Consider the following 17,500-nt stretch of genomic DNA (forward strand, 5'->3'; position numbering starts at 1 on the left):
TCTAGATGTGGGTTGGATATTTAGGAGGAATGCTTACCAATCAACCAACCCTAAAGATCAGGTTGGGGACTGGAATACTGAGTTAAGACAGAAGTAGACAGAAGTTTGGAGTACAGAGGATGGTTAGGATTTGATTTTATCTTCATGATGAATCTATTCACTATGTCCCACAGTTCTCTAGGGATATGAAAAGATGGCTTTTACCCTTTAGGAGTTCAACCTAACCAGATATCCTCTTAGATTGGATAGGTATCATATATGAAACAAACATAGATGAAAGCTCAAAGCACAGGGAGCATGGACTATATATAAGATCTTGGGTCACAGAATTAAAGTTGACTGGGAGCCTAGAGGGTCTCTAGTCTGAATGCATTTTATAAATAACAAAACTGAAGCTGAAAGAAGTTAAATTACTTTCCCAGAGAGACACAGCCAGTAAAACAGAGATGGGATTTGAATTCTTGAAAAGAGCCAAAGAACTTGTCATTGAAAAAAAAAAAGAAAAGGAAAAGGTAAGTCATTTTTGAACAAAAAACTAATTGACTTAATCTCTACCCCTATCCATTAGAATACTACTCAAATATCTCATATATCCTTGACATAATAAAATGGTAAGTTTTTATTGATGGAATGATTGGAAAGTGTTTGGAGACCTATAAGAAATCAAACTATGTAGAATTCTGTTTAGTTTAAGTCCATTCTTCTTTTTCCATTCCCCTTCTCTAATGCAACCCATGATTAATCTCTCTCTCTCTCTCTCTCTCTCTCTCTCTCTCTCTCTCTCTCTCTTTGCTGCTATGCTATCTTAGCCTGTTCAGAAAGCTAGGGATGTTTGTGTTAGGAAGATAGAGTTAAGTTCTGTAAACCTGCTGTTAATACCAGATGCAGAACAATATCCAAATACGCTCTGAGCTTTAGAGGACTCCACCTGGTGTGGGAGACAAGCAACTGAAGGTATAGGAAAGCAGCTGGTGGGGTGACAAGGAAGTGGCATTTCCAGTTAGTGTTAAGGAGGAGCTGAAGAATATGCATAAAATATAAACTCATATACACATCAGCATAGCAAGAGATAAAAGGGAAACGACTGGCCTTTAGCAATCCATTCTTTTACAGGAAAGCAATTTTTCTTTCCTTCCTTAAAAAGACAACAAAACAGAAACAATCAATCATTAATTTTCTCTTCCTCCTATCCTCCCACTAGGAAAAAAAGAGGAAAGCAAAATTCATGTAATGAATATGCTTAGGCAACCAAAAAAAAAAAACTCCCACTTGGTTTTATTCCAAAATGTTGTGTCTCATTCGGCATGTTGAGTCTATGAGCTCTCCATCAAGATGAGTAATTTTCTTCACCAACACTCTTCTGGAATAAAGGTTGATCACTGCATTGATCAGAATTCTTAAGTTTTCAAAGTTGCTTGATTTCACAATGTTGTTGTAGTTTAGATTATTCTGCTGGTTCTGCTTATTTCAATCTGCAATGATTCACAAAAGTCTTCCCATCTTTCTCTGAAACCATTCTTTTTATCATTTTTATACACAATAATATCCTATTATATTTTTATAAAATGATTTATTCAGCTATTTACCAATCAATAAGGACTCCCTTAGTTTCCAGTTTTTTTACCCACCAGAGAAAGAGTTGTTATAATTATTTTTATACAAAAAGGACCTCTTCTTTTTTCTTGGATCCCCCTGGAGCATGGGGCTAGTAGGATTATCAAAATTTTATTTGATTTTACTTTTGACTGAATTGTTTTTCTACATTGAAATATTGAGCACAAGGGTCTAGGGAAGAAATGTACAAAGTAAGATTTACTTTAGGTAGGGTCTCTTTCCTCTTAGGACCCTGAATCACTACAGAATAAGACTAGTCAAGAAAGACTGGAAATAACCAACATGTTGCTATTGGGGGACAGGGAGCTTGTCTGTATCATGATCAAATACAGGCAATTTCAAAAGTAGTCAGAAAGATGAGACTCTGTCAGCTGTCTTACTTTGCTCTCCATTGAACTGCATATCATGTTCTGCCATTCAGGAAGCACAATGCATTATATTCAACCAGGAAATTACTTTTGTACTACAGATAGATCATCTAAAAAAAGGCAATTAAATTAGACATACACCAAGAGAGAAAGACACACAGAGAGGCATAGACAGGGACTCACAATCACCCTTTGAAGGTACTAAGGTTGCCACTTATCCCACAGAAAGGTTCTCAACTGTGAACAGAAAAGTCTAACTTATTATGGAACATCACTTGGTCTTAGGCTAATATAATTTACAAAGGGTAGATGAAGCTTATACTCATTCTTGTTTCCTATCTTCTTTTGTGTTCCTGTTTCCTTAACACCCATATAAGTATTTTATGTACATTTACAATTAAATATCCTTACAATTTGATCCTATAGGACTAACTAGGATTTCCCTTCCCTTCTATTACAGTCTCTTTCAGAATACTACACTTGAGATCTCATTAACTAGGAAGCATCTAGACCATTCCCTTCTTTGTCATCCTACATCAGAGTTGAATTGTCATGAATTTCATTTCCTTGTGACTTTTAATCAATTAACTAGTAACATGTATTTATTAATGAAATGCCAGAAGTTGAAGACAAAGATGAAAATGAAAATTTCCTATTCTATTGGAGTTTATATCATGCACATATAAAAAGTATATGGAAAAATATTACTGTAATTTTAGAGAAGAGGAAGTCTAGAAAGGCACCAGCAACTGGGGAGAATCAGAAAAAAGTATTGTTCCTTGTAACATGATAGCAAAAGTACCTCTTAAAAAACCTATATTGGAATGGATATTTAGAATTTGGGGAATTAGATTTAATAATAGGTACCAATGGGTTAAGAAGACAACTCAGGAAAAGTAAATAGCAGAACGGCTTTACAATTGGAAATATATGAGTTGAAGTCCTGCTTCTGATACATTCCAGCTGTGAGACCACATAAAAGATACTTCCTTTAGATGTGACCATCTATATGGCTGAAAGAAGTTTCCACACTTCAAATTGCCTATCCTGATAAAACTCCCTACCACTCCAAAAAAGCAAGTCAATATATTTATTTAAACCTCCCTCCAAAGAAAGAAGTTTATATTTTAACAGGGTTCTCTCTAGTCTGTATAGCTCCCATTTTCAGACATCACAACAGACCCATAGGGATATATTCTGAATTAAATGAGAATTCTTATTTCCCCTCAAATCATTTCACACAAACAACTCTTACTCTGTGGAAGCAGAACTTGACCTGACCACACTGGCTTTCCTTTCAACCCAATTTTCAGTTTTGGGGTGGGGGTTGTTGCTCCAATCACAGATGTTTAGTTTTTCTGAAATATGAGAGGCAAACAAATTTCAATGGTTCCTACTGATATTCTCTCTAGGTTGAATAGATATGAAATCTAAACATGAACATGACATGTGACATAATCACCAAAAAGGGAATATTAAACAGAATTCAACATGAAAGGAGTTTCAGCATCACTAAGAAAAGCTCTGCATTGTCTTATATTCAAGATTGTATCTTCTGTAAGATGGAATCAGTCAATATCATTGAGTAAAAGAACTATTAATTATAAACACATTATTGGAGTTTCTTTTCTTTTTTTCTAAAATGAGATTTTTGAAATTCCACATGTTCATAAGGGTGTAATATCACTTTGAGGTGTCAAAATATTTTTGATGTATATGTATATGTATATGTATATATATATACATATATATATATGTATATATATATATATATATGAAGGTTCATTCTTTTCATATAAGCAGGAAGCAGATTAAAGAGTTTAATTTTTTCCTTTTGGTGGGGGTGGAGTAGGGCTATTGCAAAGGTACTATCACACAGCAAAGACTGCCACAGACCTCCAAGTGGACATTAATGGCATTAGAATTCCCACATTCATCAACAACAAGGCAGAGAGCTACCTGAAAAATCCAGACTTCTTTACTGGATAATACACGTCAGTTATCAAAAGTACCAAGTGTATAAAGGATCAGATTTGGGGAGCGGGGGACTATTGGGAAAATTTTTTACCACAAGAGGGAGCAAGATAGTTTGATCAGGTAGAAAGATAACTAATGAAGATAAAGCAGAAGATCCCATAATGGGGGGGGGGGGGTTACAACCAGTTAACAAGACTGAATAGGAATCATTTTGTCACCCAAAGAAAGAATAGGTGGAAGGGTTTGGGGGAAAGCATAGGAGAGCATGTATGGGGGGGGAGGGGATTAAGATCTAAGCAAAAAGCGACACTATATTTAAATATAAAACCAAATGTACAGTTAATTACACAAAATAAAATGCATCTGGCATAAGAATTACATTCTCTTCAATTATATGTGACTTTATTCAAACATGGTCTCTATCTACTTGAGTCTTCAACATTATTACAGCATGAAGGTACTAATATTTCCCTTGAAATGAGATTTCCTCCTTACCTGCCTCCATCCCTCTCTATCCCAGTCAGGAGACATCCTTGAAAAGGAACTGTTTTCACCCAATTGAAACAAGAGGACAAGCAGATACGGAAGAATGAAAATGAACTTGTTTGAGAGCTCTGTCTGCACTGCTATATCTACAGAGCCAAATTAGGTACTGTTTAATGGAATTAATAATAGTATTAATGCCACATTGCTTTAAAAAGGAATTACAGCTTAATTGGATCTGCAGTGTCTTTCTTATTATTTATTATGTCAAAGAAATGGATTAACCTCAAAGAGGGAAGGAACCATGAGTTTGCTTTGCAAGATAAATAAAAGTCTATTTTTGTCTGATAGAAAACATGTTAAATATAGCTTGCTAAATGCTAAAACTCTCTGGAAGAAATTACTTCTCCCTCTATCTTCCCTCCCCAAAAAACAAAAATAACAACAAAACCTTAGTAAGCCTGAAAAATCAATTAATAAAACTCCAGCAAATAGTCCTCTAACATTACTAACCATGACTCCCTTCCTTCTGGTTTTTACTTGGAACTAAAGCCCTGTGATTAACATACTTTCTCTTTTGCATAGGCAACAAGGTAGCTTGCTATCCTTTTCTCATCTGATCACACCCTTAAAAAATAAAGATAAGCCTTCATATCCCTGTAATGGGTTTACCTTTTCAGACACCCCAAGATTTCAGGATAGCAGAGCTAGAAGCTTTACTATCATACACTGTATTATGTTTTGCATCCTCTACTGAGGTTTTTCATGTGTACAAAGTTCAGGAACAAATAATGGTCTAACCTTTTTTTTCCCCTAGGAATTAATTGGTCTATTTCTTGTGAAAGACCAAAAAGAAACCGTCTTAGGAAAGGTTAAAGCTTCTTTCATTCTCATATTGAAGAAGGTAATTCTTAGCTAAAAATGATTGAACTAAATGAGCCATTTTTATATATCCCATTTCTCTCTCTTTCATTTAACTAAAGAGATCTTCTCCCACTCTGTCACTCATGAAATCAAGGAAGAGCGAACTTGTTCTGCCTTCCTCCCACTGCCACACACATCTAACCCACAAATTGAGTAAGACAGCCAACCCAGGGAGCTGGATCCAAGTGCCACAGGATTTGAAAGGGGAACTTAAAACCAATCACCCTTGTTCTGGCTCTGTTTTCGTATCTTAAATGAATGAGGAGCTCAGCCAGATTTCCCTTCCTCTTTCCCTAAATTTCTGCTGCTGCAGTAGTAGCTCTTTGCAGTCTGTGTGTGTGTGTGTGTGTGTGTGTGTGTGTGTGTGTGAATTTGCAGGCTGAAACACAGAGAGTGTGTGGTTAAGTGTGTAATGGGGGAGGAGAGAAGAATCAAAATGTATTGCCTTCTGAAAACCCCAAAGTCTCCCTCACTGAGGAAAATCCCAGAGAGAAATGTAATGCAAAATTCTGCATCCAATTTAACTTTTACAGCCATTCAGCCTTCAATGAACTATAGCATTTTAAAATAATTTATTTTGGATTTGTTCAAAAAATTCATCCAAAGAGATTTAATCGGAATGTTCACCCGGCAGGGCTTCCTCTTTTCATAAGGATGCCTTTAGCGGCTCCAACAGGTCTAAGAAAAACACCCCCCCCCAAAATGCTTTTCACTATCACTACCCTTCACAAATCTGTCTGTCTGTCTGTCTGTCTGTCTGTCTGTCTCTCTCTTTCTCTCTCTCTCTTTCTCTCTCTATCTCTCTCGGTCTGTCTGGCTCTTTCTGTCTGTCTCTGTCTCTCTGTCTGTCTCTATCTCTTCCCCAAAGTTTGTACTGTTCCAGCCTTCACAACCACTAGTAGCTAGCTGTCTATGTTTCTGTATGTAGGGAGGGCAGACCACTATATGGTGCAAAGGTTGGGTTTCTTCTCAAGTAAAATGCATGCCATAGTCACACATCCCCGACTAAATCCTCATCCCCATCACTCGACTACCCATCCTCCCTGTAAAATCCTGAGTGCTCTTTATCCCCAAGTCAACCACTGAAACCTTGGTAGAGAGGGAAATACGAAAGGCTATTTTAAGCCATTCATCAAAGGGCCAGCAGCATTCAGCAGAGAGGGCAGTATGAGGAAATGCATAGAAGCAGCAGCTTGGTTCCTCAGCCTTCCCTTCCTACAATGAAAATCCCCTAGTTCCTCCTTTCGGAGGCAAAACCTTGATGAGGAAAGTATGCTCCCTGGTCAGAGAATGCATCCAATACCATTTTTCTCTCAGTCTTCTGTGCTCCAGTGACTGATCATGCGTGCACAGCTCAGCTTATAAAGTTCCCTTCTGTTCTCCTGGGGGAAGATGCGGGGTGTGTGTGTGTGTGTGTGTGTGTGTGTGTGTGTGTGTGTGTGTGTGTGTGTCTAATTCTCAACCTTTATCACGGCACACTGCCTAAGGACCGAGGACCCTTCTGCCTGCTTTCCTGCGATGCTTCTTCGCTTCCCATCTTTTCTGATTCCTGCCACACCTCCAGTCTTCCTTCCACCGTCTCCCCCACCATTGCCACGGCTACCCCCGCCCCAGCCATACAGAAGCCCAGCTTCCGTTTAACGGAGGGTTCTAAGAAGTGTGGGTGGTGGTGGTGGAGGGAGACCCCCTGGGGGGGGAGGGAGAGGCTGAGAGCCGGGGGTGCGGAAGACTGCATTAGAGACTTCGATTTTGCACCTCCCCTGCATGAAGGGTGGGCTCACTCCCTCGCCCAGCTCCGACTCTCCCGAGCTCAGCCCGAGATTCGCAGGATGCTGCATCTTTCCTGCTCCCCGCTTCTCGTTTGCAGCCTGCGCTGACAGACAGACCCAAGACAGACAGACACACACACACACACACACACACCCAACAGATGCACACGCCCCAACGTGACTACCTGGGAAAACCAGGGGAACCACCACGTATAAAAAATGTTCTACTGGAATATAATAGTAGCAATAATAAGAATGATGATGATGAGGCATGGGGGGGTGAAGCAAAGGGGATCAAAATGCACTAGTAAACAGACACAATAAAAGACGGTGGATGCCCGGATTCCCTTCTGGCTGCCCCCCACCCTCAGATCCTACCTGCTTGGGGGGGATTGGTTCCCCCTTCCAGGGTGCGTCTCTCCGCGCTAGCAGGGAACTCGCCCGGCTCCCTCCTTGAAGCAGCCCCAGATCAGGAGGAGATCGCCTTGCTCATGTTCGTCGGGGGGACACGGCGCCCGGCCACCCCGGGAAGGCTCCGGTGCAGGGCGGGCTGGAGCGGCTGGGCGGGCGGCAAAGCCCTGTGTGCAGGAGAGGGGACACACGCGCGAGAGCGCGCGCACGCACACTCACAGCCTGCCTCGCGCCCTCACACACTCAGGCTCGCGCCCCCCCGGCCCCCGCGGCCGGCCCGCCGCTGTCCGCCGCCCTGCCCGCGCAGGGGCGCCTCATGCTCCGCGGCTCGGCTCCCGGGGAGAGCCCAGGGAAGCCGGCGGAGCCCGGGCGCCCCGCTTCTGCCCGCCTCCACCACCGCCCCCCGCGCAGCCTCGGCTCCCGTTGGCCGCAGCGCCGCCGCCCGCCTCCCCTGCTCTCCCTCTCTCTCTCTCTCTCCCCTCGGGGCTTTCTCCTGTTCAGAATATTTGCGATTTTTGAGGTTCTTCACACCGCTCTCTCGCGATGCGTCATGGCTGGATGCCAGCCTGCCCGTCAAGAGCCAGACCCCCCTCCCCCGCCGAGCACCCTCTACAATGCCACTCCAACTTTGGCTTGCAATTTACCTCTCTCCAACTAGCTGCACACCTTCTCCCTGTGCACAGCCCGCTCCGGGCCGCCTTCTCGGCTCTGAAGCCCGGAACAACACACCTAGCTCTTCTCCACACTCTTTGTTCCCTGGCCAAAGCCAAGCGCGCACTAGCCTCGGCGTAGGGCAGGGGAGCCGGGGATGGGGGCACGGGCGCTGTCGGGCGCCCTCCCTTCTTTGCGCCACATGCGGGAGAGGGATGCTGCCACCGTGGAGAAGCAGGGGCATTCCCTTAGCCAGGAGCTCTGGGAGCAGCTCCCGGCTGACCTTTCTCTGGGAGAACGCGCCTCACCTGGCCAAGAAAGTCGAGGCTTCTGCCTAGCAAGGAAAGGCAGGCAGGCAGCGTTGAAAAGGAGGAGGGAAGAGCCAGGAAAAAAGCTGAGCTACCTACAAGCCCAGCCGGGAGTCACAAACCCTGCACTTTGCCACTTTCAGCCAGGCTTATTCAGAAATAATTTGCCAGAAATGCTGGAATGGAAGCAAGATGGGGGGGGGGGGGGGCGGAGAAACTGTAAAACTCAAAATAAATAAAACCTTTCTAAATAAAAAAAGAAAATTTCAATTTAAAAAACAAAAGAAATAATTTGCAACATGTGCATATGGATGAAAATAAAGAAATCATTGCAATGCATGATAATAAAAAATGTAAGGAGCCAGTTCTCTTGACACTTTAATATTCTTTACAATATCATCATGTTTTAACTTGGGACAATGTGTATGATTTCCTGGTTTTCAAAGGGGGAGGAAGAGTAAGAATAGAGCCTTAGAGGAACTAAGGGATTCAGCAGCAAAAGTGGAGATGGAAAGTTAAGTTTCTTGACTCTTGGTGGAGTTCTCTACCTTTTCTTTTTTTCTGGAAAGGCTTAGAGGGATATGAAAGCATAAAATAGTGAACTCCATTGCATCTCCAATACTACCTTTCTTTCCAGTTCAGTAACCCTGGTGATTTAGTAGGGATATCGACATGGAGCAAAGGTAGTTCTTGTTCAAGAGAGAGAGAGAGAGAGACAGAAACAATTTAGATACATACATAGATACACACAGTTTCGATACATACATAGATACACACAAACACAACCCATTTACTCTAATCTAATAAAGATTTCTGTAACAAAAATCCCTTTCCTATGTAAGACTGAACTTTAATTTCCACTGGAATTGTAGCTTCAGAAGGAGGCTTAGAGCTTTTATGATCTAATCTCATTTTAAATTTCAGAAAACTTATCCCGAAGAGTTTGAGTGACTTGTCCATTTGGTCACAAACATCTGGCAAATGTAGATCTAGTTTTAGAAAAATCAGTCCCATTTATTTGTCACAATAACCCTGGTAGATAGATTATACGAGTAGGATCATCCCCATTATATAGAAAAAACTAATCTAAAAGTTTGGGAATCACATTTCTGGTCACATAAATCCAAAGTCAAGTTACTTGACTTCCAGTCCAGCAGAATTCCCAGTAAATCACGTTGTCTATTAAATACTTCCGGACTCTAAAATAATCTTCTCTTTGTATAACTTTGGTAGTCTACCTCTCACCTCTATTCCCCATTATCAAGCGCCTCTCTTTATCTTTAACTCTTCTTTATTGAAGTGATCCAAATTATTTCAAGTTTTTTAAAAAAGCAACTGATCTGTCAATTATCCATAATCCCATATCAAAATCGAATTTTTTTGGTCAATTGTCTGAAAATAGACATGTAATCTATTTAAGAGGTTATTGGATCTCTTCATGAGTTTCTGAACCAAATCTATTTTTAATATTGTGGGTACTTATGCTCAGCCAAAAACACTCTCCTGCTCAACACATGCAAAATGTGAAAGGCAGACATCTCATTCACACCTTGTCTTAGGGCCCAGCAGCAAAAACAAGGAGAATTGAGTTGCTTTTTAAATACCTCCAAGAGTGATTTGATGAAAAAAGTAGTGGATTTTGAGTTGATAGACCTTATACAGTATAGAAAAAAATGCGAGGGTTCAAATCCTCATATTGTCTCTTGTGTGACCTAAGGCAAGTCTCTTGACTTCTTCCTGCCTTTCATCTCATCTGTAAAATGAGGGGCTTGGAGTAGATGACTTCCAAGGTAACTTCCAACTCCTGGATTCTTGTAGTTTCAACTTCCTCATGTATAAAGTTGCAGTATTTGCAATGGTTTACATTCCTGGGACCTTGGAAAGGTCAAATTAGATAATGAGGATAAAATGTGTTTTATAGTCCATAATGCATTATGTAAATACAAAGCATTCTTATGTTTTTTAGTAAGAAATTTCTGAATTATAGTGTTTTGGGGAAATATGAAAGAAGAATCTTATTGCAAATAATCTTCTAGAAAGGCTAAGACCTATTGGAATTTCAAATTGTGGATATTACAGAATAGTTTTTGAGCATTCAAATATATTAGGCATATATATATATACATATATATATATGTATATATATATATATATAAAACTTTGAAATTAAGACTCAATTTTTTTAGGTGCTTGTTTTCTATTTATGGGGCAGATAGGGGACACAGTGGATAGAATACTGGGTTTGGAATCAAGAAAACTCATCTTCATGAGTTCAAGTCTGACCTCAGACACTTAGTAATTGTGTGACCCTGGGCAAGTCATTTAATCTTATTTACCTCAGTTTCCTCATCTGTAAAATGAACAGGAGAAGGAAATAGCAACCCACTTCAGTATCTTTGCCAAGAAAACCCCAAATGTGGTCATGAAGAGGCTAATGCAACTGAAATGATGAATGACAGCAACATTCCTCACTGGTAAAATGAGAGCATGAAACTTGAGGTAAGTACCTCAGAGGTCCCCTACCAGCTTTGAATCTATGAGCCTAAGATGTCTATATTAGTATTCTCACTTCTTAAATACTTTGTATTTTGAATCCTTGTTATTAATTTTTTTCTTCAAATCTGGCCTCAGACACTTAGAAGCTGCATGACTCTGCACAAATCACTTAACCCTGTTTGCCTCAGTTCCTCATATGTAATGAACTGGAGAAGGGAATGGAAAACCACCATGTCTGCCAAGAAAAGCCCAAATGTAAAATTACCATATTCTAGTGATTAGTGATTCTTACTTTACTGATCTGATTACAAAGAAGTCTCTATAGGGAATAAGTTAGTAAAAAAATACAGGAAGTGTTTTCTTTTTTCTGAGGTTTTTTGTTTGGTTTTTTTTGTTATTTTTTTACTCTCTAGGATAAACAATCAAGAAATAAATGAGTTTGTGCATCATTTTGCGGACAGGACATGGGTGTCTTAATAATTCTTTAGCTCAGTAAAAATGTCACTGGGCCAAAATACATAATTTGAAGAAGGAAAAGAGTAGGAGTAAAAGTGTAGCAACGTTTTTTCCTTTTCTGTTTTGATTGAACAATGAAATCTTTTATTTTTCTTCTTTTTTTCCCCATCTTTCTTTCTTCCTTTTTTAAACTCACAGTTTACCACAGAAAGGGACTGGGAACAAGTTCAATGTCAAAATATGCTCCTGGAGAGTGAAAATGAGATGATGTGTAATAGATTTATTATAACCAAAGTCTTGGTATAGCAAAGAAAGTAGCTGTCCTGAAAAGTTGGTTTTAGAAGATTGCTATTCCTCTTCTTAAACAGATTTTTTTTTCCAAAGAAGTTACACTAACTTCATTATTATTGGATCATGGACTATCAATAAGCTGAAGCCCAATATAAAATTCATTAAAGAACTTTGTAATATTCAAGACACTGTACTATACATGAGGAGATAGAACAACCAGTTTTCTCTCCCTCTTAATACAAAATACAAAAAAGTAATAGTTCCTGCTCTCAGGGGTTTACATCCTAATGAGAGAAGAAAATCCACCTAAATGTTGTAAGTTACAATAGAGAATTGGATAAAGTTCATGACACCATACTCCTTTTTCTACAAATCTTTTCCTGAAAACTATTTACAAAACAATGGTTTTTTTCATTGTTCATCCAACTGGACCCTCACCCATTAGAAACATTTGATAGGTTCAATTGTTTTGGGAAAATCAACAAACACTTCAGTGTCAGGAGCCTTTGAAGAAGATTGAATCAAAAATCCCTAAGGGAAAATATTATACATAGGAGTAAGTTAATAAATACCTTTTGATATTGGTGGTTCTATTCGAAGTGAAAGATCTTGAGAACAGTAAGAATCTATGAATTAGACATTTAGAAAGCTGTAGTTACATGTAGTGGTAGTTATTAGTAATAGTCCTGGAGTCAGAAAGATCACTTTCAAATCATCTATCAGTTACTTCCCAGTTTTATGACCCTGGGCTAGACTGTTAATCCATTGGTACCTCAGTCTCCTCATCTATAAAATTATGGGGTTGGATTTGATGCATTAAGTCCTTATGAATTTAGACACTATAAAAACTCATTGGAGATTATGCTGAATTGAAATTTGAAATGAAAATCTTAAAAAGAAATCCCAGAGAAGGATAGTCTCAGTGTCTTTTACCTTTGTTTTAGAAATTTTGGAGCTATGCACCAAAGAGATGTTAATATATTTTATTCAAGGAGTAAATTTTTCCTGATAAAATATTCTAAATATTTTTCATATTCTTAACCAACACATTTGTAGTAGTAGTATACACTAGGCTGTAAAATTTTTGACTTCATCATGTCCTCAGGTACCTTATTGAACTGGAAGACAAATCAAACTTTGTACTTGTGTTCAATCAGTACTTTTTGTCCTTGAGACCCATTTCATTGGAAGGTAGAATGAGGAATTCTCCAAACTCCATTTATGGAGGTACCCCAGCAGCCATCTCTTCATTTCTGATTTTGCTTCAATGCCTTTGGGGGATTGCTCTGAGTCAATTAACTTGTGTATGCCAAAAGGTGGGACTTGAAATGATTTCTTGACTCTGAAGCCAATTTTCTATCTTGAGTTTATACCATACTGCTTCCCACCCCCCATTTTAAAGCTTGGCTGGGGGTACAGAAATGGTTCACCCCCAAATTAGTCAGTGTGTAAAGGCAGGAGTAAAATAGACATAAAGTGAACCAATCTAGGGCTTTGTCTCTGCAGCTTTCTTAAAAATGGAGGGGAGGTCTGCCCATCAGTTGGGGAATGGTCAAGTAATTTATGGAATATAAATATTATGGAATACTATTGTTCTATAAGAAGCCATAAATGGTCAAACTTTAGAGAAGTATGGAATGAATTACAGGATCAGATGAGGAGTGAAGGGAGAAGAACCAAGTGATCAATGTACACATTTACAGCAACATTGTGAGATGATCATCCCTGATGGATGCAGATCCTCTCAGCAGTTCAGAGAGCTAGGACAACTGTTTTAGACCAGCTATGATCAATGCTATACCCATCCAGAGGAAGAAAAGCAAAACAAAACAAAACAAAAAAGGCCCTTCAGAATCGATGAACACTACATACACTTAAAAATATCTCTTATGCATTTCTTTTCTATAATCCTAATTCCACATGGCTAAAATGATTAATCTGTGAAAATGTTTAACACAAATGTACAATATTAATCTGATTGTTTCCCGCTGGGGAGGCGGGTAGGAAGGAAGGGTGGAAGGAAATTTTGTAACTTAAAAATATACATATGCATATGGATGAATGTTGAAAAACTTCCATAATATGTATTTGGAAAAGTAAAATATCAATTAAAAATGTAGGGGAACAGGTTTTTTTCTGGGGGGTGGGCACTTAGAAGCATTAGCCAATATTGTGAAGCTTTTTTAGTCCTTCAAAATGATTCCTTAGTTATTCCACTGAAGATCATAGGGTCAAATTTCTAATTCCTTTAGCAATGAAACCTATTTGGGTAAATCATTAGTCATTTGCATTTTATTTTTGAATTGACTCAGGGTGGATTGAATAGAGTCTTAGAAGTTATCCAAAAAAGACATGGCAGACTTAAGCTTGGTTGAACTGGAAAAACTTGGCATTGCCCTCCTAATTTCGTTCACTTCTATATAAACGTGGTCTAGTTTATGATCTGGAATAATAGCACTGGCCTCATCATTGATATAGATCCTTGGTTATGCATTTTGCTATATTAATTTATGTAATAACTTTCACAAATCGGAATAGTACCTCTGTCTATGCAGAGGACAAGAACTGCTTATAAGAAAAATGCAGGACAATAGCTAAATGAATATGAACCAATTGAGAAGGGTCACATTGTTGTTACAATGACACTGGTATTATTTCCAGTACACTAAAACATATCATATCATATGCTTGTAGCTCCTGCTGGGAGCTATGTCTCCCCCATCCCCTTGGGGTAGGAATTATTATCTGAGATTCATGGGAAAAATGTGTGTAATTTGAATTGAAATTAGGTAGGAAATAGGAACTCAAAGCAAAGTGATTTACTAAAATAGCATCATAATAACAATGCTATAAAACATTCTCCCCATAGATTTATGGATGGAGTATTCTACCACAAACACATCAGTGCAAGAGTAGGCAAAAACTTTGAATATATTATTGTAGAGAAATATTTCATCCAAGTCAATCTGCTCCTCTTTTTTTTTTAAAGATTTTTCAAGGCAATGGGTTTAAGTGGCTTGCCCAAGGCCATATGGCTAGGTAATTATTAAGTGTCTGAGGTCAGATTTGAACCCAGGTACTCCTGACTCCAAAGTCGGTGCTCTATCCACTGTACCACCTAGCTGCCCTCAGTCTTCTCCTCTTGATACCTCCAGTAGCATAGGTCTCCAATATCCTTTTCTTCTGATTATCTCTAATATTTTTTTGTTTGTGTTTTGGCTTTTGTTTTTTTTCAAGGCAATGGAGTTTAGTGACTTGCTCAAGGTCACACTGCTAAGTATCAAATCTGCTGTCAAATTTGAACTCAGGTCCTCCTGACTCTAGACCTGGTGCTCTACCCATTGCACCACCTAGCTGCCACCCCCCCCATCCTTTTCTTTTCATAACATTTTCATCCTATTCTTCTCTCCTAAGTTTTTAATAGCTTAAAACTTCAATATGTATTTTGTAATCAAGAACATAAGAAAATTTTCAATGATAGTTCTGCAAATCAGATAGTACTTAGAATTTTTTTAAAATTTTAATTAGTTTTTATTTTAAATTTAAATATAAAAGCAGAAAAGAAAAAAAATTGTCATGTGTGCAGCAGAACATGAGAGAATTCAAAATTTAAACCATAAATTTCCATTTTAAGGAAGCCTATATCATAAATACCACACATTGTGTTTTAAATTGACTATCTTTGCTCCTTTGTATGTTTACTTTGTTCTTTACTGTTCACTTTCAACTTTATTTTCCCTCCCCACCTCAGGCTACAATTAAGCATGAATAAATCTACATATCTGCATATATATATATATATATATATATATACACACACACACACATATATATAAACATTTATATACATACACACATTCATATGTATAGATACATATACACATGTATATTCATAGATATAATCATATACATATATGCTCTTATACATTCAGACTAATATGCAATATCATACTATACTTCTTTCTATTTATCCTGTCTCTCTCTGAAGGTAGATAGCATCTTTCTTCATAAGTCCAGGTCTTTTCTAAATCCACCAGTTCATCATAAAATATTTTTTCACTAACTGACAAACTTCTGGTACAAACCAACAGTGTTATCCTGAGCATTACATAAAGACATAAAGATTCAGTAAAAACCAAAGACCAAAAGTAACTGGTGAATCTCTTTGTGGGGGGGGGGGGGCAGAGGGGAAGTCCTGATCTATTATTTCATTATTGTAGGAAACTCCTTGGTTTTGTTTTTTTTAGGGTTTTTTGTTTGTTTTTTGTTTTTGCAAGGCAATGGGGTTAAGTGGCTTGCCCAAGGCCACACAGCTAAGTAATTATCAAGTGTCTGAGGTCACATTTGAACTCAGGTACTCCTGACTCCAGGGCTGGTGTTCTATCCACTGCTTGACCTACCCATCCCTAGGGAACTCCTTGTGAGGAAAATTTCCTTGTAAATACAAATCAGCAACCTTTCTGAAATGTCCATTTCTACCTTTCGGAAGTAAACTTCAGTGTTTATTTTAGGGAAACCAGTTGAACCATGGATACTTTCAGTTGATTTGTATACATAAGCATAGTAATAACAACTAATTGATAGGAAGACTATTGTTGTTGAGTCATTTCAGTCATGTCTTACTCATCTTTAAGGCTTTTGGATTTTTTTTTTAGCAAAGATATTGGAGTGGTTTGTCATGTCCTTCCCTGCCCCATTTTACAGATGGGGAAATTGAGGCACTCAGGGTTAAGTGACTTACCAGGGTCATACAGTTAGTAAGTGTCTGAGACTCAATTTCAACTCATGAAGATGAGTCTTCCTTATTCTAAGCCTGGTGCTATGTAGTTGCTCAATCAGAAGGCATATATCCTTTAGTTAATCATTACCCTGCTTTGCTTATGTTAAGCACATAAAATTCATAGGATGAGATAATAGATTTAGAACTATTAGGAAGGGTTCTTAGAAGTAAGAAAGTCCAACACCCCCATTTTAAAGATGAAGAAACTGATATGTTAAATTGCTTGTCTGGAATAACACAGCTAGTAAGTATTTGAGGCAGAATTTAAACTTTAATTTTTCTGACTACCAACCTAGCACTGTATCCACTGTACTAACTAGCTTCCTTATTCTATAGAAGAATAATTAAATAAAGTAAATGAATATTAAATAATCTAAATCTATTTCTAATAAATCAAATGACATAATTTTTAAAAAAAATTTCTTTTTAATTCTACTTATGATAGATAAGTGAATTTTAGAGTATATAATGTGTATAGTATATAGTATATAGTATATAGTATATAATGTCAGAGAGAATGATGTTCTAACATCTTCACTTTCCCCTTATAAGGTCCAAGACTCACATAAGGAAACTGCATACTACCTTTTGTAAATGGCATTTTTGATTTGTCTTTGATTGTTCAATCCTTTGTAGATTCCTTTCACTTTCTAATGCTTTCCCCAATACTTTCAAGAATATTCCGTTCCTACAATTTAGAAGAATTCTTAATTTGGGGGTCCAGAAGAATTTTTAAAGAAATAATAAAATTTGATAACTATATTTCAAGATAATTGAGTCTTTTTGTGATTCCATATATTTTATAAGAATGATAATAGCTACCATTTATATATTACTTTAAGGTTTTCAGAATAATTTCCAAATATCATCTCATTTCATCCATACAATAATCCTGGGAAGTAGATGCTACTCTTGTCTAAGATAGATTTGATTATTATCCCCATTTTATAGATGAGGAAATGGAAGCAGACA

The 17,500-nt window shown here is 38.2% G+C and overlaps 1 protein-coding gene across 9 annotated transcripts in view; it reads right to left on the reverse strand.

Annotated features, from left to right (window-relative positions):
- Positions 1-17,500, reverse strand: part of SLC8A1 (solute carrier family 8 member A1) — a 454,080-nt gene that overhangs the window by 367,535 nt on the left and 69,045 nt on the right. Inside the window, exon 1 of one of the 9 annotated variants that reach the window (XM_074204432.1) lies at positions 8,506-8,528. The exons of 6 other annotated variants lie outside the window; for them this stretch is intronic. The gene's annotated coding sequence lies outside the window, so the exon portion shown is untranslated. Of the gene's footprint in view, positions 1-7,513; positions 7,668-8,190; positions 8,292-8,505; positions 8,529-17,500 lie in introns of those variants that run through there. 2 more of the 9 variants (XM_074204425.1, XM_074204418.1) reach the window with 2 other exon arrangements.

Source organism: Macrotis lagotis, chromosome 1 (genome assembly GCF_037893015.1).
Source record: "Macrotis lagotis isolate mMagLag1 chromosome 1, bilby.v1.9.chrom.fasta, whole genome shotgun sequence".
NCBI lineage: Eukaryota > Metazoa > Chordata > Mammalia > Peramelemorphia > Peramelidae > Macrotis > Macrotis lagotis.